The sequence below is a fragment of the Mus pahari genome, chromosome 2, assembly GCF_900095145.1.
Source record: "Mus pahari chromosome 2, PAHARI_EIJ_v1.1, whole genome shotgun sequence".
Classification (NCBI taxonomy): domain Eukaryota; kingdom Metazoa; phylum Chordata; class Mammalia; order Rodentia; family Muridae; genus Mus; species Mus pahari.
In genome coordinates this window covers 153,184,830-153,207,949 of record NC_034591.1, presented here as the reverse complement: position 1 = coordinate 153,207,949, position 23,120 = coordinate 153,184,830, and positions in this window count along the sequence as shown.

Here is a 23,120-nt window from a genome sequence, read left to right as displayed (position 1 = left end):
AAATACCCCCTAACCACCTACTATTCATGCTTTACGCTGGGGATATGCTTAATATCACTCTCATTTTGCAGATGGTAAGCTAAAATGGTATCTGCACAATTACACCAAGGAGGAGCTGCCTCTTCCTCTCTTCTTTGTTGATATCATCCGGTGCGTCTGAAGTTTTCACTGTACTAAGCATATACTTGTCTGTTAAGGCAGGAAAAACAGCAAGCCTCTGACCCGATGAGCCCAGAAATTCAATTGTCACCTATCTAAACATCGATTAACGTTGAAAACCAAACTGGGGAATAGGTTGGAAAAATAGAGTCTCGAGTGCTTGGTCCAACTCATTTACAAAGAGGATTCATTTATATGAGATGAATCTGAGAAGTAATAGCAAATGTTCATTCTCTAAAACTAATTAGTCAACATCTAATATGCATGTGCCAGATACAGTAGGCACTAGAGTTAGGATAAATACTAGGATTTCCACCAGGTATGGGGTCATGCCTGTAACCCAGCATGGGTGAGCCTGCAGTGGCTGGACTGAAGCAAATGCAAAGCCAGCCTAAACTACATAGTAAGATGCAATCTCAACCCAACACAACACACCCAAAGAATACTATCTCCTTAAGAGTAGAAAAATGACTGTGGCAACATAGACAGACCCTGATCTATGGTCAAGAATTACTTGTATATTTCAAAATATCTAGTAAATTTTCCAATGACTTCTACACAAAGAAATACAATTAAACTGAAGGCTACAAAGATTGCCCTGGTCTAATGAATGCACAGTGTATCCATGTACTGCAACTTCACACTACACTCCAGTGATACCCACAACTGTGTGTCAATGAAAAAGAAAACGTTTGAAGCAGAAGAATGAAGCATGTGCTCTAGGTTCTAAACTCAGTAGGGCTGAAAGAGACAGTGTTTCCTTGATTTGATTCTATGTAGTCAGGCGAGCAGCTGTGGGAGAATGCCCTGAGGAAGCACCTAGCACACAGAGGGCACTCACATTAAAAGAAGGGAAAGTTCTTGAGCTGATATTTAATGAATGAGTATGAAAGATGGCAAAGTTGTGTCTGTATAGTGATTTACTTCTTATGGCTTGAGACATTGGATAACAGAGGCATGGAGCCCGCCCTCAAGTTGATCATTATTGGTTAGTAAAGTTTCAATATGTGAAGAGCTTCCCTGTCCCTCTCACACTAGTGTAACACACACACACAGACACACACAGACACACACACACACACACACACACAGAGAGAGAGAGAGAGAGAGAGAACAGTAAATATGAGTGGAACACAGGGCACATGGAAGAAGCTGACCACCTAACCTCCTTTCTCTCCCATTGCTCTCAGTGTTTTCTGACCCTCAGTCTGGTGCCCATCACCTTGTATCCCACCAAGGCAATAGCAACCTGGTTGAATTTGGTGCCTTTGGTATCATTATCTTTCTAATGTTACCAAAAAGTTCTTCCAGGAAATGTAGCCACTGGACCAGGTCCTTGCTGAGATATTCAAAGCCTAAAAGGCTGGCCCTGTACACATACTCACAAACTACCTTCTCTGAGCCTCTTTCTACCAAGCACTTGGTTTCACCATGTCTTTCTTGTGAAATATGTAGCCTTGTGTACTCTGGTACTTATATCCTGTTACATAGTCCATGGTATGTGCAAGTAAATTCTTGCCTTCTTCGTGATACTATCGAAAACAGACTCATAGGAAAAGAGCCTGTATTAACCTTGACCCATGTTGCTACCATTAATAATAAATTCTATACCTCTCATGTCTTCTGTAAATTCCTGCAGATCTGTGTAGGCAAGCTCACTTGTAAGTAGGATCAAATCTAGGCCCTTTCCAAAGCTTGACATTTTTTCATATAGCATACTCTATTCCACATGGGAGGATTATTCTTTTCAAATTCCAGTTTTGCCCTTTCTAGAAAAATTAAGAGTCCTGGCAACATCAAAACTACATTTCCTGATGATAGTGGGTGGCTATAATTGAGTGACAGCTGTCTCCATGATCCCCACTGCTCTGGGGTGTATTCTGACCAGTCATTGTTTCATTGTTTATTGTCATTTGTCTGTGGCTCCTGTGGGCATTTGAGTTTGTGGTCCTGTTTGAGGTAATAGGTCACTAGATGTATTAAGCATAGGACTTGATTAGATCAAAATACAACACTCTAGAATTGTTGGGACTATATAAGTGGGTCAAATAACATTCCAGAAAGAAAACAAAACAAAACAAAATCTGTGACTAGGACCTGAATTAATGTAATGGCAAACACAACAAACAGATAAAAATGATGTTATGGAATTTTCCAGACAGAGTGCCATCTTCCTGTGTCCTGTGGGAGGAAGGATAATAAATTTTATGGGGCACGGGGACTGTTTGAACAATCCACCGGATCAGGATGTCTTTGGTTAGGAGAGAAAACAGCAAGAGCTTGAGAGGGCTTTGATGAAGCAGGGAGGTCTAAGTGGAGTTGAGGGACATGAAAACCCTAAGGAGTCCGATGAAGACTCAGCAGCACATGCTGGTGAGAAGCTGAGTCTACAACTCTGGAGAAGGTTGTCAACAGATGGATGCTATGAGCTCCACAAACCCTGAGACACTGACTACGAAACTCTCAATGCTTGTTGCTTAGGCATGTGTTCATAGCTAAGTGTCTGCATCTTCTCTTAGACTTTCAAAGGGACTTTTGGTGACTGGAGAAAAAGGTCATCTGAAGATGTAGACGTTCTCCAGCAGGTAGTTGAGAGTACCATTTTGGGGCATCTACATTGGTCCCTTAGAACACAATGGCTGTTCATCTTCAAATGCCCATATCTGCATAGCCCCCTACACAAAATAATCCATGATTAGTGGGCTCACAGACTGTAGGTGTGAACCCACTATTATTCCTGTTGCTAATTTAGAACAACCATATAAATCAGCATTGTCATACCTATAGATTAGCGCGTCTCCCAGACCTCATCAGAGAATTTACTTTATGCTCTAGACTCCAGTTAACATAAAACCTTAAACTGCCCAAACTGCTGAGAATGTCTGTGCAACGCTCAGTCACAAACGGTGCATCAAGACTTGGAAACTGTCACTAAAAGGGGAAGGAAAGGCTGTAAGTGACAGAGATCGTGGAGGACAGCATCCTCCCGGCATGACAGGACTACTTACCACACACATGAACTCGATTCGAGCAGCTGTGGGTGCCTACACAGACCTTCACAAGATCAAGCCAGTCATCCTTCAAGCATGCACTAGAGAGGGATTCATGAGCCCCGACCTCTGAGAAGCTATGGATTTCTGGGGTAGAATATTCATTTTATAAAGGAAGTGACCCGGGTAGATCCACCCTACCCCAGTAGACGATCACACGCCTAATAGTCTTCCATTTGGTCCTTTGAGTCCGCCTGTTTATTATAAAGTCTGTCCAAACCCACCTATTGTTTCCCAGCCTCTCCCCACTTCCAGTTTGTGGGTAAAGATGTGACTTCCCAGCTTTCTGTTTCAGCCGTCTGATGTCACACCTTCCATGCTAACATGGTGTCTTAGTCAGGGTTTGTATTCCTGCACAAAATATCATGATCAAGATGCAAGTTGGGGAGGAAAGGGTTTATTCAGTTTACACTTCCCACATTGCTGTTCGTCACCAGAGCAAGTCAGGACTGGAACTCAAGCAGGTCAGAAAGCAAGAGCTGATGCAGAGGCCATGGAGGAATATTATTTATTAGCTTGCTTCCCCTGGCTTGCTCAGCTTGCTTTCTTATAGAGCCAAGACCACCAGCACAGGGTGGCACCACCCACAATGGACCCTCCCCTCCTTGATCACTAATTGAGCAAACGCCTTACAGGTGGATCTCATAGAGGTATTTCCTCACCTGAAGCTCCTTTCTCTGTGATATCCCCAGCTTGTGTCAAGTTGACACAAAACCAGCCAGTACACATGGACTCTACCTCTGGAAGCTTAATTAAGCCAAGGTAAACCCTTGCTTGAAAGAGTTTGCTCATCATAGCAACAGAACAATAACTAATACAGACTCCAATAGCTGGAGACACACGAGTGCGTGGATGACATGTCAGATTCAAGGCAAACCCCCTTCTCTTCATGACTCTTAGTGCAACCTTGCTTTCATTCCCTCCCTTATTCACAGATGACATTTTTCATGTCTACCTCATCCTGCGTTTCCCACCCTCCGAGAAGTCCTTTATTTGACCTGCTGTGCTAATGTCTACCACACAATCCCACAGTGTTCTCTCTCAAAAATTCAAGCGTGAACACCAGTGGTTTTAAGCAAAAGAACTCCCATCTTCCTTTATCCATCAGGTAGCAAGCTTCCAGAGTCTAAGATTAGGAGTCAAACAGATGAGACAAGCTTCTGAAACCCAGAACTTAAAGACCTTAAGTTTCAGAATGTTCTGTTTCCCTAATCCTATGGCTTCTACCATAAATCTTCCTAGATTTGAAGCATGCCATATATATCCTAGTGCAGCTTTTACAAGACACAGAAGAAGAAGAAAGGGGTTCCAAGGCTTTTTTGAGGACCTCAGCTAGTTAGTTGACTTAGTCATTAAGAAAAAAAAAATCTTTGTTTGATATCCTCTCTCATTCTTTGTGTCCTTTTCTTCTTGCTTGGTTGGTTTGGGGGTTGTTTGTTTGTTTGTTTGTTTGTTTCTTTCTTTCTTTCTTTCTTTCTGTTTTTCAGTTTTTGAGACAGGATCTCACAGAGTAACAGTAGCCAATACATTTCTAGGTAGACCAGGCTGGCCTGGAAATCACACAGCTCCACCCACCCCAGTCTATGCCACCACTCCCAATCTCCTTTTGTTTTCATGCACATCTAACATTCTCAGCATTGAAAAATTGCTATTATCAGTGTATGATCTCTCTCTCTCTCTTTCTCTCTCTCTCTCTCTCTCTCTNTCTCTCTCTCTCTCTCTCTCTCTCTCTCTCTCTCTCTGTGTGTGTGTGTGTGTGTGTGTGTGTGTGTGTGTGTGTGTGTATTAAATGAAGCTTTCTGGGCGATGTTCAAGTAGCCTATTCTCTTCCTTTTAATTTGTACCAACACTGAACAAAATCATGAAGGGAACAACTCAGTGAATGAAAACGGTAAAACTGTGTGGGTGAAAAACTTCATCACAGAAGGAAACCTTTCAGAGAAAGGTAAGCCAAAGCCGCCATCCTGAGTGAGGAACTCAGGTAATCTTTAATTTAAAATGAGAAAAGTTGCCTTACCTTTGCAGGTCAGTATCAAATCAGCCTGAAATGTTTGGAGAGTTTACTAATTGAGGTAGTGAGTCTATAAAAACAGTGGGTTAGATTTATTTTTATCCAGTCACGAAGCCTCCTCCTAACCCCAGCAAAGTGAAGAAGCCAGGTTCATATGTGATTGGCTGCCATTTATCTGACTGCTAATTATTTTGTGTCTTAGAATCAGTTTGTCTTCTGGGAGCACATAAAATAAACAGTAAGACGTGGTTTTTATTTATTCAGATTTGAGCTCTGCACATTGCTCGTCAGTATATTGAATAGGTTATTCAATTCACTTCTATTTAAATATTGATAAAGTTTGTTATTTGTATCCCAGATTCTTTCATAACCTAGAATAATTTAGATAATTAATAGAATTTTTGATACACTTTAGAATAATTTAAATTAATATTTAATTCACAGTTCTGTTTGATATCATATAAAAGTAAGGATAAATATGAGAACTTGGGTAACCAGTAATTCCTTAATAGCATTCTCTTATGGAGATAAAAATGTTTAAATATTAATTAATTTAGTCCTATCAAAACCACACAGTTCTTAGGCATTTCCAAATTTGGAAAATTTTTCATTATTCAGTAACTGGATAATAAAGAAATAAAACTAAATTCTGTCCTCGAATGCTTATAGGGGACACATCAAATGAAAATCTAATAACATGGAGACACGCAACACAACTGGGCACACTCGGCAGTCATTCCAGAACCATGGAATGGAAGGCTTGGTTACTGAGTCGGATATTGGGGCTGCGCCCTCTTCTCTCTCCATAACAAATAGGCTTCTGTTGCTCTAGTAGCATATGGCAGTAAATGAGCCAAAAGAAGGAAAAGCACATGGTGCATTATTTGTCTGAATTAAGCTCTGACATTTTCTCCGCCACAATGTGTGTGTGCTTTGATACAAGGAGAATCTCTTCTGAGAGTTCTGAGGGATGTGTTGTGCTCCAGCTCGTACCTTTGTGGAAGAGCCTGTTTTCAAAGAAGCATCCAGCATGTAAATTATACCCAATGCAATTACTGCACAGGGCTTTGGAAACTTACTCCTAACAGGATGCCATTTATGTAAACAACTCAATTTACGTGTAACACTGAGGTTCAGGTTCAAAGAAACCACATAATGGATTTCTGCATATCTGCAATTCACTATAAGCATGCTTTTATTTAAAAAAAATAATAGATGCACTGCTTTTCTTCCATATAATTTTTACTTTTATAATAGCTATATGAATAGGTAATAGCGATTTGTATTATTAGTCACGTGTGTTCCTTGAAGACCTACTATGCATAAACATTAGACTGCAGAGGTCTTCAAAACAAACATAACTCTTCCCAGGCACAAACTATTCTTAGTTAATTTTGCCTCAAATCCTTGAATCTTTTCAGTCTAAGAAATAAATATAACTGTCAAAGAGCAGTGCTTTCTGTCATGCAGAGCAAACATTTCCTCCACTTTGAAATGAAACTCTACAAAAATGTAATAAAAATTTAAATGTAAGGTAATTTAATTATCTGAAATAAATTCAAATGAAAGTGGATGTTAACTGACTAACCCTGACACAGAATTTACCAGGATGTCATGAAGGCAAAGAGAACCCTTGGAAAGCCTGAAGATATAAAATAAAGAATTCTACCATGATTCTGGGATTAGCTGCAACACTCAACTTCAATGTTTAACTTTAGGAATCTTAGCCAAGCCCAGGTGAGAAGTCCTAGAGAGTGATAAATAATGTTGGTTTTGTTTTCTTGAAAATGTTCATGATCCTTCTCCTTTACCTTGAAGTTTGGGGATAACAGGCTTGTGCAGTGTGTAGGGCGAACATTTCAAAGTAGTAAACAAACATCGCCAAGGAGTTAAATACAAATCCACAGTAACTCAATTTGAGCCTAAAAGATGCACACTTCTATTGTGATGTCTATTTCAAGAGTTTGCATAGGAGCCAAAGCTACATTTTGGGGGGACTTGAACTTAGCTGGCATAGAGAAAGAACATGTTAGCCACAGAGGGGCATTTCTCTGTGCAGCAGCCTCAGATCTTTCATTTTATTGGTCTCCAGGGGACAGTGTTTGGATTTGAGTTGTGCCTATAAATCAGCCAGGAGAACTGGAAAACAAGACAATCGTTCCAGCAAAAATTAGGGATTCTTTGCCTGGTTCCAAATAACAACTGAGGCCACTTCTCTGGGCTTTACCGTTATTACGGAGGTGTGCCTCTGCATCCTTCCAAAAGTACAAGTGAAGCTTTAGTTGGTGGCTCTCAACATCATTGGACCATCACATGCAACCTGAAAGTTGGCTATGTTCGCTGCCTGTAATCATCTCTAAGCGAGATATCACAGTGGGTAGAAAACCACCGACTGAAAAGAAGATGCACTGAAAAGAAGATGCAGTGAAAAGAAGATGCAGGTACAATAGTCGTGCATTTGCTAAGGGTCGGAAATATACCAGCAAACACGCTCTCTCCAGGGTCTTCTCTGACTTTTCCTTGCGCCTTCTTCGGTGAGCCCATGATCACTAGCAAGCAAGGAAGACAAGGATGAGTCAGAAAAGGAGACAGAGAAGAACAGAGGTTTGGGATGTTACAGCTGAAAACTGCTGCTGTGAGCTGAGCACAAAACCCAGTTAGTAGAACCCTTGCATAGCATGATAAAGCCCTGAGCTGGATCCCCACAACCATACACTAGACATGGTAGGATGCCTGTAATCCCAGCACTTGGACGATAGGGACAGAGCAATGAAGACTATCAATGTCTTCCACCTACAACTACAAAGTAAGTTCTAGGTCACCTGGGCCATAAGACTGTCAAACAAACAAACAAACAAAACAAACAAAACAACCACTGTAATAGGAGCCCATCTTTTTCAAATTTCTTACGGTTTCCAACTCCTGTGTTTGCCTTATGTTTAACCTCCCACCATATTGCTTTATGATAATTTTTTTCATTAAACAAAGACACTGCTAAATGATTAAGTATAAAATACAATTTTTATGTAGGATAGAGAACATGAAAATTGAGGGAAAAAACTTTCTATAGTAACTCCATAACTTTTATTCAATTTTTAATTGTTTGCGAATATCTGAAGTAAATTTCTCAATTACACTGTTGTCTTGAGCTGGGCAGAGTGGTACATACCTGTGACCCAAAACCTTGAGGTATGAAAGTAGAAGGATCTGAAATCAAAGGACATAGATGCCTGTGTAGTGAGTTCAAGGTCTTTCTGAGCTCGATGAGTCCCTCTCTCAAAAGAAAAAAAGGGGTTGAAGGAGAAGGAAAGAGAAAAAAGGAGAGAGGGAGAAGATCGCAGAGAGAGAGAGAGAAAGAAAGAAAGAGAGAGGGGGGGAGGTTACAGGAAAGGAGATACACACAGAGGGAGAAAGAGACAAAAATACCCTCTAGGAATTCCTTGAGAGTTCAAGACTACATTTACTACATTTTACAAGGATCAGAAATGACTAACCAAGCACATATTTCGAACTTCCATCTCTCTACCATTCATTGTCAAGAATCACTTTTAAAACTTCACTCGTACATACTGCCAAGGGTGGGGCTGGGGCTGGGGCTGGGGTGAGTGGCGAGCACTCCCCGGCAGCCTGTGAAGAATGCCTGGCTATTGTTTTCCATGTTTGGTCTGCTTGGATTCCCACAGCCTGGAAAGATGGGTGTCAGATCTCCTATATAATCTTAGGCACATCCGGAACGGAGAAATGGAGCTGGGCAGACAAGAGCAAGATAAACCTCCAACTGGCCTCCCTTTAACTTTATAAAAAATAAATAAATAAATAAATAAATAAATAAATAAATAAATAAATCGAAAAGGAGAAAAGAAGAAAAGAAAAGAAAAACGCCTGTTGGCTCTGTTGACAGGAGGCTCTGCTTTTAGAGCTAAGGACAGGAGTCAGGCTTCCTGGCTTTGCTCAGAATGGATACCTTAATGCACCCATTGAAATGAGACGACAGAATGGAGCCATGCCAGGAAAACTTTCTCCCTTCAATCAGATTGAATGGTGAACAGAAGCCACATTGCTGCAAACTATGGGGAACCAACTCAGACTGGGCACCCAGAGTTGGAATCAAAGCTCCCTACACAGTACCGGTAAGACGTTCTTGATTTGATGCCTCCACCATTATCTGGGAGGAAGCGAGGTACTGCCAGGGAGATTGAATATTCCTTTATAGAGAAAAGATAAGGAGTGTGCCTGTCACTTCATCCCACCTGATTAAGCTGCAGAGTTCCAAGCAAGTAACGCTTAGGCATCCACAAACTGAGCTAACTGTGTGCGCCCTTCTCTATCACGGAGGAAACAATCACAAACACGCCGCCACGTGCAGAAAGAGAACACTTAAGTGAGGGAGTCGCATGTCAAAAACTGGAGGGCTATACAAAATCACTTAATTACTGTAACAACCACTTCTGGCAAAGTATCTGTCCTTAAAAGGCCTCTTCCTTTTAAATGCGCAGTGAATGAGGACGTTAGAAATACTACCAAGGCATGTTTCAATTGTGCTGAACTTCATTTTCATAACTTTTGTTAAAAAGTTATGTATTTTTTAATGGTGTGTATTCATGGGTGTCCATGTAGGGAGGTGTCCACCACAATCGCAGTTCCCACTGGGGAATAGAAGCGGGAGCACTTGGATATCCTGGAGTTAGAGCTGTAGGTGATGTAAGCTACCCAACATGGGGGCTGAGAACTGAGTGTGGTCCCCTGTGAGAGCAGTGCATGCTGATAACTGCTGAGCTGACTCTTCAGCCCTGTTAACCTCTCTCCATGTCTTCACATGACACATCTTTCTTTATCATTGAACTTTCTTTTTAAGTGAACCATGGTTCTAGTTTCTAAAGTTGCTGCATGAACACAAATAAATAGGAGAGAATGTGTTTGGAGTAAAGATGGCAAGTTAGGTCTGCAAGTTTAGATTTTAGACTGTGCCCTTTTCCCGACATATCTATGAGCTCTCTGAAACTGGTGTATTTATTTAATAATAGCTTATCTTTTGATAGTTCTTTTTATGGTGTGTGTGTGCGCGCGTGTGTGTGTGTGTGTGTGTCCATTTGTATGAAGAGCAGGGCTTACCATCCAGAGTTTTCTCAGTCACTCTCCATATTATGTTTTTATGGTCTTTCATTGGTTGAGCCTGGATGGCTGGCTGACCAGTAATTTCCATGGATCCTTTTGTTTCTGTCTCCGAGGTCCTGGGATTATGGACATACAACACCATGCTTGGTTTTTGACATGAGCCTGAGAGACCTATGCTTAGGTGGTCATGCTTACACAGAAAGTACTTTATAGACTGGGAAATCTTCAGAGCCCCACTTCTGTTTTCTCTGTGGAACAATCCTAGGAAGTAGGTCTAGCTATGTAAGCAGAACTTACCCTGTTTCTTCAAGTATGGGATTATTACACCTCCAGACTCCACCATTCGAGTGTATAGCATCTTATTGGCAGCAACTTTACTGGAGAATCTACTGCCTTCCTTTCCTGGGTGACTGATGCTATGTAGCAGCCTTTGCAGCATGGATTTACTTACAGAAGTGGCACTTTTGAAGGACTGAGAAGGAACCAGGGTGGTAATGTTTATAAATTCATGCCCAGGTGTCACAATAATAACTATTGTCTTCAAAGTCTGTTCTGCTGTCACAATTGTGGCTTTGTGGATAACGTAGAAAATCCATGTGCACAGGGAGATGGCACATTTCAAAAGATTATGGGAGGTCAGAGTTTAACCCAGATCACCAGAGAAACTCCGCCTCAGTTGAGGTCTGCCCTCACACCACATAAGATCACAACTCAAGAACATAATAGCAGTGGTGTTTCTTTTCAAGTATAAGTTTCCAGAAACCAGGTACGGTGATGCACACCTGTTATCCCATCATTAAAGAGGACGAGGCAGGAGGATTGCTTTGGTAGGAAGCAAATCATGAGAAAATCAAGTAAGTCCCTCTCTTCTGTGGTTCATAGTTGGGTATGCCTAACTTTGGCTTATATGGTGGTGGCCTTTTAAAGAAACATGTGTTGTCTGGTGGCAAAGCAGAGTAGCGTGGTCAAAGCTTCCTGGGCAGCAAAGTGAGCTTATGGCCAGCGTAGGTGGGTGTGAGAGACCCTAGTTAAAAGCAAAACTTAAGAAGAGGGAAAGGAGTTCAAGAGAAGAGTGCTTGTCTAGAATGGATGAGGAGACAGAGAGTAGAGAGGAAAGAAAGAAGGAGGAGAGAGAAAGAGACAGAGAGACAGAGAGAATGGAAGACAGAGGGAGAAGGGATGAGAGGGGAGGAAGAAGGAAAGTAAAGAATTGAGGAAGGGGAGGGTGTGTAACGTTTGCAGTTGTATTTTAGATTCAGACGTTTAAGGCTATAAAAGTAACTTTTATTTGCCAAATGGAATTGTTACCTCAGAGACTTACTGCCAAATACATTTGCTCTTTCTAGCTCATTCTGAACTCTGGCTGGCTGGTTCAACTCAGCTGTTTTGGCCCAAATTCCTCTCCAAGCTGACTGATTCAAGTTGGCTTCTCTCAGCTTCTCACTGAATTGCTCTGCTTGACCTTCAACTCTTCTAATCTTCTGCCTCACTTACATTCTCTGGCTCATTCTGTCTTCACTTGCAACCTATTTCTATAAAATTGATCAAGTACGACTGCCTCTCCTCCTCCTCCTCCTCCTCCTCCTCCTCCTCCTNCTCACTCTGACAACTACCTAGAAGCTCCTTCAAATCACATGACACTCTCAGCCTACCCACTCATCTCCAACACCATGAAACATACACCACCACTCCCACCTTCCTCTTCTCCTTCTCCTTTTCTCCTCCTCCTCACCTCCTCCTCCTCCTCCTCCTCCATCTATTCCTCCTCTTTCTCCTTCTCTTCTTCCTCCTCCTCTTCCTCCTCTCTCTCTCTCTCTCTCTCTCTCTCTATATATATATATATATATATATATATATATATATATATATTCTCAAATCACCTCTCTTTCCTCTGCTGTTCGATTGAGAGTTGGATGTATCCCGTCTCTGACTTATTCTGGCAAATCTTTCTCTGATTTGTCACTTTTCCTCTCAATTAGATGTCACTTTCAAACATGGCTGCTTCCTTCTACAAACTCTTTACCTTCATTGTTTGGGATTAAAGGTGAGGGATTAAAGGTATATCATTCCAGCTGGATCACACAGTCTTTGGATGTGATTCAATGCCAGAGAAGCCGTGTTGCTGGATTAAAATTCATCTTCAAAATCCATTCCTGAAGAGGAATTCCAATGTCACTGACAAATGTCATTTAAACTAAAACTGACAGAATTGGCTGAGGGATGAGTTCAAGGAAGGGACTAATTTATAAGACTGCTAGGATATTCAAACAAAATGTTTCAGGATCTCTCCTCAGAGACTAGGCAGTTACAGGCACGGAGGCTTCCCATACCAAACCAGCAGGTGGGGGTGGAGCTGGGAATGAAGAAGCAGAGAATGCTGCATTTTCCCAGGAAAGTGGTGAGCCAACAACCTGGTGAAGTCCACCCTTCTGCCAGACTTTGAGAGAAGACACAGGGTCTCAATTCTGAAGTCAGGGAGCAAGGATGGTAACAGGAAAGAGAATCAGGGGGTGGTACTTTGAAAGAACTGTGAACAGCAGAAGGAAAACAGTGTGGAGAAATGCAAAGGTAGGAAGGAAAGTGTAGGCCAGCAGACTTTAGGGTTGTATAAAAGAAGGAAAAGGGATTAAAAAATAATGTGGCTGAGACTGGAAGAGCTGAACACACCTGCCAGATCCAGGAATGAAGGAAACAACTATTCCCTTTATCATAGATATGAAATGATGTTTTTCAACATATATTTATTTTATTTTATACTTGACAATTTTACACATGTATACAATGTACCATTCCATATCTCCTTACCAACTTCAAATCCTCTGAGAGAGAGAGAGAGAGAGAGAGAGAGAGAGAGAGAGAGAGAGAGAGAGAGAGAATATATGTTATTCTAATAGTTTTTTTTCCAAATATACTGCTCTGTGTGACAGAGAGAGAGAGAGAGACAAGGTGCCTGCGGAGGGAATCAGATTCCATGAAGCTGGAGTTACAAGTGGTTGTGAGCTGCCACATATGGGTGCTGAGAACTGAACTCGGGTCCTTTGGAAGAGCTGCTGCATGCCTAACTGCTGAGCCATCTTTTCAGCCCCATAACATATATTTCACTTATTATTTGAGAATGTCATATGTGTATAGAAAGTATTTAGGTTGCATCTAGCCCTGCCACTCCTCTCTCTCCATCTCTTTCCACACCTACCTCTGCCACATTTCCTTGGTCTCTTTAAACCCACTGAGTCCAGCTAGGGCAGCTGGTATGGGTCATCTATGCAACCATGACAGATTGCCAAGGGCTGAAAAAATTCTCCCTAACCTGGCACCCACCAATTCCCACCAATTCAGCTAGGGGTGGAGTCTCACAAGCCCCTCCATGGTCATGCTAGACTTTTGACTGGCTCGATCTTGTGCAGGTTCTCTACTTAGCAAGTTGATATTTTCTGACTAAAGGTGCACTATGATAACCACACTTGAGATCTACATGAGCCCTAGCCACCAAAACTGCAGACAGATCTGCCTGCACTTCTGAAGGACACTTGGAGTTCATCTGGTAGGCATTGCAAGGCCCTCAGTGTAGGACTGTTGATGAAGAGCAGAGGAAGAAAATAAACAAAAATCTCTGAGATTTCTGTGAACATCAGTTTGGGCATAGCCTGTGTTGCTTGCCTCCACACCCTTGTTGATTCAAAACAGCCCAAAAAGAACATCTCAGCCACCCTCACTTCATATTAAAACCAAACCAAACAAAAAAGTATGCATCACACAACCCCCTACATTCCAGAAATTATTCGATACATCTAGGATTTTAACAAATGTTTGTTTGACATCAAAGTTCATGCTTGCTTGCTTGTTGATGCTACTCTGTTAGAAAAATATCACACAAATGAATAGTAGAGGTGGTATCAGAATTTCTTGTGTCTTCTCCATTGTGTTTAGGGGCTTCAGCAGCCAGTGACTAAACACCAGAAGTCACATGTGGTTTCCACTCGATCAGGATTTTTCCTTTATACTCAATCCCAGATAATTTATTATTTGAATTGCTGTTAGATGATGATGGAATTTCAGGGCATACACGTAACTATGGGAAGTGAGACTGTACAATACACTACGTATCCTCCCACTGGGAAGCTCACATCTAGCAAAGCTCTACAGGTCACAGTCTGCATCCTCTCTCGTCTGTGTGAACCTTAGACTCAAAGGAAATAAGAGGTGGCCTCAAATCTTATGTAATAGTATCTACAGTTCCATATTTTTATCAATTTCCTTGAAAACCAGTCATCTTATGCTAATGTATTTATGTTTGATAATCCAGATTTAACAATTAGTTAATCAGTTTCTGGCAATGACACCTAAACTTGCTAACTATACAAGGCTTATGCAAAGATAATTATTTGTGCAATTAGGGCAATAATTTAGCACCTTGTGGGTTGTGTGTTTCCAAGACTGCATTCTCTCAGAGGAAAGTATCCTGAGAAACTGAGAGTGTTCCAAGTCAGCCTTGCGTCCATGGTGATATCTTATGTTACAGCAACAGTAAGGGCAGGTCATTGCATTTCCATGGAAATTTCTTCATTTATAAATATATTAGTTAGTTTTCACATTACTGTGATACAACAATCGACAAAAGTCACATAAGGATAAAAGAGGGTGTGTGCTCTTTCTGCATGTATGTCCATGTACCCCCTGCATGCCTGGTGGCCTCAGGGACCAGAAGAGTGCATGGGACCCCCTAGAATGGCAGTTATAGATAGTTATGAACCACCATCTGGATGCTAGGGACTGATCCCAGATCCCCTTCAAATGCATCCCGTGCTCTTAACCAATGAGCTGTCTCTCCACCCCTCGTTTTGTATTTCTTTTACAAAAATGTTTAATGAGCATTATTTTTAATTGTGTGTATACATACAGGAGGGCAGGTGACTGTGGAGGAGGCCAGAATCACCACAGGAGTCATAGGCATTGGGAGCTGCCCATTGTAAGCACTGAGAAGCAAACATGGGGGTTCTGCCAGAGCAGCAAGTACTTCTGACCAGCTTAGCATCTCTCTAGCCTCTGTATTCTTTATTGTTAGTGAGCACATCGCTATAATGATACTGGCTCCAGTTTCTGGCTATACTTTTATTTTGATGACATAGTTGCCAGCATTAAGTCAACTGAGTAAAGTCACCTTCCTACACTGAAGTGAAGCGAGTTCAGTCAAAGGTGAGACAGAGTTCAGTTGAGAACTGAGACAACCTTCTCTTCCAAGCCTGGTCATCAAGCCTAAACCTTAACTGTTCTAATTTTACGCAATGTGCTTAACCTGACACACAGTACCAGGAAAGCACAAGCAACTCCCACACTGTGGCATCCTAGTGGTGATACATCCCCCACTGAGATCCTCCACATTCTCGTCCAAAAAGCCTGTGACTCAGTTCATCCTGATCCCAGGGTGACCTGAGACTGGAGATAAGATACTGTGAGAACTTTTTAAACCAAATTTCCTATAATTCTTGAACAGTAGAGCCATGAGATTTCTCCTGGAGTGGTGTGTGTGTGTGTGTGCGCATGCGTGCGTGCGTGCGTGCGTGTGCGCACGCGCATGTGTGTGTGTGTGTGTGTGTGTGTGTGTGTGTGTATGTATGTACATGTGAAGGCCATAGGTTGATATGAAATCTCTTTGAAACTGGTGTTCACTCATCCAGACTGCCTGCCCAAGAAGCCTTGGCGATCTTCTTGGCCATGGAGTACAGACACATGCTACCACACCAGGCTTTTTACATGAATCCTGGAGGGTAATCCAAACACCTGTCCTCCTGTTTGTGTGACCAATACTTGTGTGACCAACTGACAAATCTCCTCAGCCCCATTTTTCTTCCCAATTTTTAACACACCAGAATTATCTGATGAGTTTTTGCATTCTTGTTCCTAAAAGTTCTGAAGCTCTGGGACAGGGCTCTTGAGTGAGATATCTTAGCTCTAAAGTCATGTTTGAGTTTGTGTGTCAGAGACCAATTTGAGAACAACTGACCTAAGGAAGTAAGTAAAAAAAATTTAAACACATCCATGTCTTTTTAAGTCCAGAGACCCAAAACTCTTGTTCTTATTCTTAAGTTCTGTTGTGATGACCCCAGTCTTCAACTACTGAGCAGGTCCATTCTGTATTATTATTAAGACAGTCACTGTAGTCGTTGGCATACTTGCAGTCTTGTGCCTTTCAAAGGGGCAATCCTGTCCTACTCACTGCAAAAGAAAAATAAATAAATGAAATGAATCATGGCATCTTGATTGGCCTTATAGATTTTTCCCTTTCTTTCTTTCTTTCTTTCTTTCTTTCTTTCTTTCTTTCTTTCTTTCTTTCTTTCTTTCTTTCTTTCTTTCTTTCTTTCTCTTTCCTTCTTTCGTTCTTTCTTTCCTTTCTTTTTCTTCCTTCCTTCCTTCCTTCCTTCCTTCCTTTCTTTTCTTCTCTCTCTCTCTCTCTCTCTCTCTCTCTCTCTCTCTCTCTCTCTTTCTTTCTTTTTTGAAGCAGGGTTTCTCTTTGTGGCTCTGGCTGCATGAAAATTGCTCTGTAGACAAGGTTGGCTTGGAACTTAAGATCTACCTACCTCTGCCCCTTGAGTGCTGAGATTAAAGGCTTGTGCTACCACACGCTGTCTTGTAGACTAATAATATGCTCATTTTTGAAAAAAAAAAAAAGGTAAAATTTTGTGCTCTGGGTCACAGTGTATTGAGCTTGCACATCCCTAGGACACGGACATGTCCACTGACTGAGAAGAGGACTTACCATAGACTTGCTGGTTTCATTTCTCTTCCTTCAGAATCATGAATTCCTCACCCTCTCCAGGGGCATGCATTGGCAAGGCAACTTCTTGGCCATATTGTCTAGAGCATACCCATATCCAGAGAAGAAAAATAGCTCAGTCTCAAACCTTCAGACATGTCTTGCGTATGCATAAGGAGTTTAAATGATCCTAGTGATATTTTTTAATTTAATGACATTCTAGGTTTGGTGACAGGAAGTTTTACCAACTACCAACTTTGATGGTGTCATTACCCACTGAGAAAAGGAAGAATTAAAGCAATATGAAAAATGGGAAGTACAAATGAGCGTGGACTTGTAGTTCAGAAGTTTGGCTCATTTCTTTCCTAAGCGTCAGGTGAACTCATTCACATTCAGAGGATCTTTAAGTGACATGATTTAATATGACTAAATGATGTACAGATGACACCACTCCGCCTCTGCTGGGAGAAAAGGTCAGGTAGCAATTGGCTATAACACAAACAGCGTTAATGTATAGCAGCTACAAGACACCACATCAGCATCCATCCTTCTGAGAGCCCATGAGGTGAAGTAATCAACCATTCTGACAGTGCTCGCCTATGCACTGGAGCACGGGGATTTTAATGCTACCCCCGAGCCCTAGGATCACACTGACACAAGGCCTATTTTTAAAAAGCAAGATGGTGAGCAGATTACCACTCACTCTATTTACCTAATAAGAAACAAAGTGCCAAACCCCAGAAGAATAGTTTCAATTGAGCCTAGCATACTATAAACCACTGGATTTTGTTGTTGTGAATATTGAAGGATGATATTTAAAACCACAACAAAACAAAATATGATTATTTTTTACTTTTATCAATTATGACCTATATAATAATATACATTAAATAATGAGAGCAAGAGAATTGAACCAACCAATGAATTTAAAAATCCCATCCATATTGAGAAAAGATAGTTGTTAAGGTTTTGGCTTTGTAAGCCCAGATGTTGTGTTATGAAGAATTATGTGACTTATATAAAGTGACTGAAGAAAAATGATGATTTTTAAGGTATTAAAACAGAAAAATAAAGGTAGAAAAGGGGGAGTGACTGGTCACTTATCTCAGAATAGAATCTATATCAACCATGGGACTAAAGGGCAAAAGGGGCACCTTCTATGAAGAGAATGCGGGTAAGTCTATCTGTAAGAAATTATCATGTCATATTTTGAATTTGGATGCATGGTGCATGTTGGGAAGTAGCTCAGGCTATCCTTGCATTCCAAGGATTCAAGGATTTACATTTGTCTACTTCAGGTGGAGCATGCTTTCAAACTAACAAGAAAAAGTGGGAAATATTCTTTTATCTCTTCGTGATTTAAGAATAAACAAACAGAGCACAGTGAAGCAAGCACTGGATATCTGAAGTGCTTTGCGGAGACTGACAAGTAGCCATGGAGTTCGAAATGGAACATGGGTCCTGTCTTTCAAAGGATCCTAACTCCACTCTTCCAGCCCCCTTTCTTGTCTCTGCTACCACAGGACTGACACAGGGCAGTTAATCATCATGCTTTAAGTTATGAACTTTCTGATGATAACGTTTATTTCAGCTTCCAGCCAATAAGCTGTGAGGCACTTTTAGCTCTATTTGGCATAATATGCAATTAATTAGTATCAGAATAGTATATCAGACATTAAGCATCTAATTTTTTCTTTGTCCTCCCTTCCTTCCTTTCATTCTTCCTTCCTTCCTTTCTTCCTTCCTTCCTTCCTTCCTTCCTTCCTTCCTTCCTTCCTTCCTCCCTCCCTCCCTCCCTCTCCCTCTCATTCTGCCTCTCCCTCTCTCTTTCTCTTGAGACAAGGTCTCAGTTATGGGCCCCAATTAGCCTGTAATTCTCTCTGTGTAGATAGACAAGGCTGGCCTCAAAATCACAGAGATTTGCTTTAGTCCCCCCTGGGACTAAAGGCATGCACCATGCCCAGCTGACCTAGCTGGTTTTATGAAAGACCATGAGTTAGATCTCGTCAGTGTTAAATCACTGTGTTGTCAGCTGCCTTTCAAATCCAGCATCTGTGGTTGAACTTGAGCCACCAACATTAGCAGCTAAAGACAAAACCTACAATTACACATAGAGATGTGCTTAAATGTCTTATTGCTGAGGGTTAAGTGGGGAAGGGTGCTTGCTGCGCAAGCATGAGGATCTGAGTTCAGATCCTTAGCACCTGCATAAAGTATCAGGTATGGGCCGATGCACCCTGCTGGTACCTGCAATCCCAGCATTGTGGAGACAGAGACAGAGACAGGAGGACCACTGGTGCTTGCTGGCTACCAGACTAGTACTAAGTTCTATGAGAGTCCCTGTGTCCAAGGAATGAGGCAGATAATGATAGAGCGTGAGGCCTAGTATCACATCTTCCTTTGACCCCTGCATGAATGCACATAGGCACATGCACCTGCAAGCAGCACTCCCTGCTTTGTGACAGGGATGATCCTATTGTATGCACAGCCATAGCAAACCATTGAGATGTAAAATGCCTGGGAACAATGATTACTAAACCATAGCAAGTGATTTTTTTCCTTAATCTATTTATTCACCTTACCTTCCAATGGCAGAGCCCATCCCTTCTCTCCTGCCAGTCCCACCCTTACAAATTTCCCCTCTTCTCTGAGGAGAAGGGGAAGGTACCCTTGGGTACCACCCCACCCTGAGAAACACAGTAGGACTAAGTACATCTTCTCCCACTGAGCCTCAACATCAACAAGGCAGTCCACTTTGTGAGAGGGGGATGGGGATGGGGATGGAGATCAGGGGTAGGGAGGGAGGCAGGAGAGGGCTGGGAGTGATCATGAAAATCAATGGTGGGGTATCTCTGGGACTAGCAAGTGGTTCTTTGGCAAGAGGTGAATGGGGGGATAGAATTTTACAGGGCTGGTGATGTAGTTCAGTTGGCAGAGTGCTTGAGTAGCATACAACAAGCTCTAGGATTCATCACCAGCATCCTCTAAAACAGGTATGATGGTATGCTCCTGTAATCCCACAACTTTGGCAGTGAAAGCAGAAGGGTCTGCATTTGAAAATGATCCTAGGTTACACTGTGAGTTCGAGTCCTCCCTGAGAGACATGGGACCCTGTCTCAAAAGGGAAAATGTCCAGAAATTAAAGTAAAAAATTCAGAACCATATCAAAGGCTACTAGTAGCTTGAAATATAAGAAGAAATGAATCGGTGACTGTCATTAAGATACAGTATTCCTGTGTTGTTTTCTCATTGTGTGTTTTAGCTAATCAATGAATCATTTATTCACTCAATAATAACTTATTGTTCAAATGTTTTGTGCTGGTTAAGGGGTTGGGAAACAATCGTGAGTAAACAAACATCTCACAAAGGAAACTGATATTAATCAGGGGTGCAAACTATGTCATTTCAGAATAAGAATGTGCCAATCAAGGAAAGGATCTAAGGGACAGCATGAAAGAAACCTGATGGAGGAAGAAGGTGAACATGGTAGGTGTTTCAGAAAAGATGATTCCGAGGTGGGATTTAGGGGTAGCCACTGCATTTCACCAAGAGAAGGTGAGAAGCAGAGAAAGCAGAGCGACTCGCACCAGAAACACTGAAGACTGGAAAGGGAGAGAGAGGGCCCTGAGAAACAGAAGATTCTGCCCTCCAGAGGAAAGTGCTGAGACGGGGCTGTGTTCCTCTGGGGCTTACAGGTTCCTAGGATGCAGTCAGTGTCTGTGTGAAACCTTTCATTCAGTTTAACCTGGGACTCAGTACCATCGCGTTTCAGCTTTTCATTGTCTAAAACAAAGCGCCTTGACTAAATTGTGCAGGAAAAATTATAAACTAAAATAATACCCCGGTGTGTGGTATTATTTTAATCACTTTTATCTACTTTACCTTTAATTTGTTTGTTGATTATTTCAGAATTTCTAAGTAAAATTTTCATTTCTTCATCCATTAGCAATATAATATATGTTTTGGCTTCTTGGTACTAAATATATGGATTTACAGGTACATATTCTTCCACCATTTTTAACTTACTTTGCAGCCAGTTCTAAATTACTATTTAAAGGTCTTTTTTCCTTTCCTTTTACAACTGTGGAAAAGGTGTTAAGTCTGTCATTTGTCCCAGAAGAATACAAACATGATCCTTAGGTTGCTGCTCTATTAAGATGTTGGCCTCCCCATCCTTCCCCTCCTCCTTTTGCTTGATGTCCCTCCATACTTTTACAGCTATCACATCCAGTCCAACTGTCCTTCATGTTCCTCTCTTAATATAGCTTCAATTATCAAAGATTATGTAAGAGAAAAGGACTGCTGGGGAGTTGTGCCAGTTGATAGTGACCCAAAGACTTGAATTCTCATCTCATCTTCTAACTAAAATCATAGGTAGACAGAAATTGTTGGATTGTCCCAGGGCTTCCTCGATAGGCAGCCTAACTGAATGGGTGAGCTCGAGGTTCAGTAAGAGACCTGTCTCAAAAACTAAGGAAGATACTCCATGCTGAACTCTGGTCTCTAAGTGCACATGCATATATATCCATGTGTTTTACAGCATGCTGACATACAAATATACTCATGTCATATTGTCACATACAACACAGAGCGACAGACAGAGGAAGAGGCAGAAGAGAATTTGGAAAGTCACTCTTCCTGGTTTTATCTCTGAACAAAGAGCAGAATCATTCATTCCTCAAACATTTCATAGAATTAAACTAAAAAGAAATGTGTATTTTCCTTTACAATAACTATTTGATGTATTTTCATGGAAAATCCCACTCATGTTTATCAATGCAGAAAAGGGTGAAACACATCATACAACTGGATTTTGGAGACATTCTGCTGTACCTCCTGAGTAATTTCAGAGTGAGGCTTGGGAAACTCCTAGACTGAGTACTGAGTATCCCATGGTCTGTCAATCATCACTGATTGTCTTAGTAAGGGTTTTACTGCTGTGGAGAGACACCATGACCAAGGCCACTCTTATAAAGTGCAACATTTAATTGGGGCTGGCTTACAGGTTCAGAGGTTCAGTCCATCATCATCATCTAGGCAGACATGGGACTGGAGGAGCTGAGAGTTCTACCTCTTGTTCCAAAGGCAGCTAGGAGAAGACTGGCTTCCATGCAGCTAGGATGAGCGATAAGCCCACACCCACAGTGACACACCCACTCCAACAAGGAAACACCTAATTGTGCCACTCCCTGAGCCAAGCATGTACAAACCATCACACTGGCATTCTGGAACTGGTTATCCTAAGCCAGGAGCTCTAGTGTCTTCTAGCAGAGTTCTTCACCTGGACAGACAGGCTACAGGAAGCCAGACTTGGAAATAGAATCCTCTTTCCAGGCTCTTTCTTTTTAGTAATTTTTTTGTAAGTAGTATCTATTTTTAAAAATCATTTCATGGGCATGAGTGTTCTTCCTGCATTTATGTCTATGCGTATGTATGTGTATCCTGTGCATACCTGCTGCCTGCAGAGGTTAGAAGAGGGAGTCAGATTGTCTGGAAATCGGAGTTACAGATGGTTGTAAACCACCAAATTAGTCGGGAGGCAAATCTGCATCCTCTTCAGAAGTAGGAAGTGCTCTTAACCTCTGAGCTCTCTCCAGCTTTCCAAATACTAACTTTAAAGGGATATATTCATTTCCTAGGGTTTGTCAACTTCATTGGAATAAAATATCCACATGACTTTTAGTATCTCTTTTCTTAAAAAATGCAGTTCTTCATGTTCCAAAGAATCGGTTTAAACTTTGTTTTTCTATAACTGCAGGTCATCATCACATCTACTGTTGTAATTTTCTTAAGAAATATTCCCTGATCTCCAAGTACTAAGTGGACATCCCAATAATTCTAGATACTACAAGGCAAAAGTTCAGTCAACCTTAGCCTGAGGGGACTTAAATTTCGATTTAAAGAGAGAAATAACAAAGAACTTTGCAAAAGACTGTGCTGTGCTCCCAAGCAGGTGGCACACGCCTTTAATCCCAGCACTTGGGAGGAAGAGGCAGACAGATTTCTGAGTTAGAGGCCAGCCTGGTCTACAGAG